Below are 2,897 nucleotides of genomic sequence, written 5' to 3' on the forward strand. Positions count from 1 at the left end.
AGCACTATTTTGCTAATTTTGGTTCCTGTTAGGATATGGGTCTTCATTGTAAATATGGGCAGTTAATTTTCAATGTAACTACAATGTTGGAGAGCAAGGGGTGTGGACAAGGAAAGTTAAAACACTACAAAGATCACTATTCTAATAAAATTTGGCCAATTTATATTGATTACATAGTCTCAGGATTGGTGAAATTTTGGGGGTAATTCCCAGCATTCTGAAACATATGGTTCTGGAAATAACTGCCAATTTTCTAATTACTTTTAAGGAGGAGAGAAATTTTTGAAGTTTTTACTCCAACTTTTTCACTGATGTTCTCGTCACTGATTGTTAGATGAATTTAATTCCTGTGCTTGTAAGACTGTAATTCCTACTTTCTTATTGGCTATCAGCAAAAGGCTATTTTCAGCATCTAGCCATTCCTTTCCATATCAACTTCTCTACATCCTGGCTATCTGTTCCCTCAAGTCAAGCAAGAGTATCACTTTTTTTTTTTTAACATCTTTATTGGAGTATAATTTCTTTTCAATGTTGTATTAGTTTCTGCTGTATGACAAAGTGAATCAGCTAGATGTATACATATCCCCATATCCCCTCCCTCTTGTGTCTGCCTCCCACCCACCCTATCCCACTCCTCTAGGTGATCACAAAGCACCGAGCTGATCTCCCTGTGCTATGCAGCTGCTTCTCACTAGCTATCTATTTTACATTTGATAGTGTATATATGCCAATGCTACTCTCTCACTTCGTCCCAGCTTACCCTTCCCCCTCCCTGGGTCCACAAGTCCATTCTCTACATCTGCGTCTTTATTCCTGTCCTGCCCCTAGGTTCTTCAGAACCTTTTTTTTTTTTTAGATTCCCTATATATGTGTTAGCATACGGTATTTGTTTTTCTCTTTCTGACTTACTTCACTCTGTATGACAGGCTCTAGGTCCATCCACCTCACTACAAATAACTCAATTTCATTTCTTTTTATGGCTGAGTAATATTCCATTGTATATATGTGTCACATCTTCTTTATCCATTCATCTGTTGATGGACACTTAGGTTGCTTCCATTTCCTGGCTATTGTAAATAGTGCTGCAATGAACATTGTGGTACAGGTAAGAGTATCACTCTTATGCTTCAAATCAATTCTTTCAGGAAAGGTTCAGTCCCTTTTAAGGATTCAACTGATTAGGTGATGCCTTCTCAGGATAATCTTTATTTTGCTTAACTCTTAGTCAACTGATTATTAACCTAATAATGGGACTAATATTCCATTGTATTCACATGTTCTAGAGACACTCAAATAGAGGGAATTATATAGGGTTTATGTATCAGGAAGTGGGAATATTTTGGGGTGGAATACTAGAATCCTGCCTACCAAAGTATCTAATGATATGTTGTTAATAGTGATTTAGGTTGCTGTAAGGATTTTAATATGCACCAACAGAGCAGGAAAAACTCTTCGGGAGGTATGTCTGTGTTTGTGTATATCACAAATATAAATTGTATTTATGTTATTTATCTAGTATACATTCCTAGATATGAAATGGCTGCCTCAAAGAGGCATTTTAATTTTTATACATATTGGCTAAATATTCTGAAAAGTTGTTGAACTGAATAATGCTCCTATCGCAGATAATAACTCATATTTACTGAGTGCTTATGTGGCAGGCAGTGTTCTAATAGCTTTTCATATGTTCTTATGCTTAATGTTTCAAAGCTTAAAGTTTTGGTGTAAGAGATGAGGTGAGAATCTAATTTTATGCTTTTGTAAGTATCTCTTTTCTCTCTATTAGTTTTTTGTTCAGTGAGAGGTGCTTTCTCTTGAGAAAGGACAATGAGAGGGAAATTTACCTCACTTTTAATGAAAAGAAGTACTTTATGCCTGTTTTCTGGGCAGAAAACAGATTATTATTGAATAAACAGGGAAACATCATAAATCCTTTTCAATAACATTGAAGTCCACCCCTAGCCACAGTAAGAAAAGCTCAGAAGCAGTGTTATTTAATCATGTTATACTCAACATCATGTGTACTACATGTACATAGTAAGTAGAACATGGTAATATTTGACAGTGAAAATTTTTTTCAGGAATTAAATATACCTTAGATAAATTTCTATAGAGTACATAAAGCATAGATTACTGTTTGAGGTATATTAGTTAAAGATGTAACCAGTGTTTCCAAATTATGCCTCTTTTCTCAAAATAATGACCTGTACAAATATTTATTAAATCACACCTTTATTACTCTTGAAGTGTCATTTTCTTTAGCTCTAACTTATAAAGATCTTGGATATTGTCACTATTCTCCCTTCAACAAGAAAAAGCCAAACAACCTGGAAGTCAATGACTTCACAAATAACTGAGTTCACATAGAAGACTGTCATCCTGAAATCTGGAGGGATGGGAGAGTACAAGGTATCACAGCTGACATCAGCTTACCTGGAGGAGAAGTAGCTAAAACTTTTAGGAACACTTAAATTGCAATTTTTATAAACTACTGGAGACTGAATGTGGAAAAATTTGAAAGTGAGAAAATCCTGGGTATTCAGTATTGGGATCATCCACACACTTTCATCGCTTTTACTGCCAGTAACATCAGCAAATTCTCATGGTGAAGAGCCAAGAAAAATCTATTTGTGTTTCTGGTGCTGGGAGGAGAAATATAATCATTTTGAAATATGTCCAGAATGTTATCCATAACAAAGGCTTATTCTAAAAAGAAAAAGACTTCATCAGGGCCTCTTCCAAATTGTTTGAATAACTATTCAACTGGGTAACTGGGCAATTATTCAACTACAGGCCCCTCTTACCTTACTGTCAAATCACAGCCTAAAGACATAACCTAACTAAAAGTTTGAAATGTAATCATAAGGTTATAGAATACTCCCTCTCCCCCATACCTT

This window comes from Balaenoptera acutorostrata, chromosome X (assembly GCF_949987535.1).
Source record: "Balaenoptera acutorostrata chromosome X, mBalAcu1.1, whole genome shotgun sequence".
NCBI classification, from domain to species: Eukaryota; Metazoa; Chordata; class Mammalia; order Artiodactyla; family Balaenopteridae; genus Balaenoptera; species Balaenoptera acutorostrata.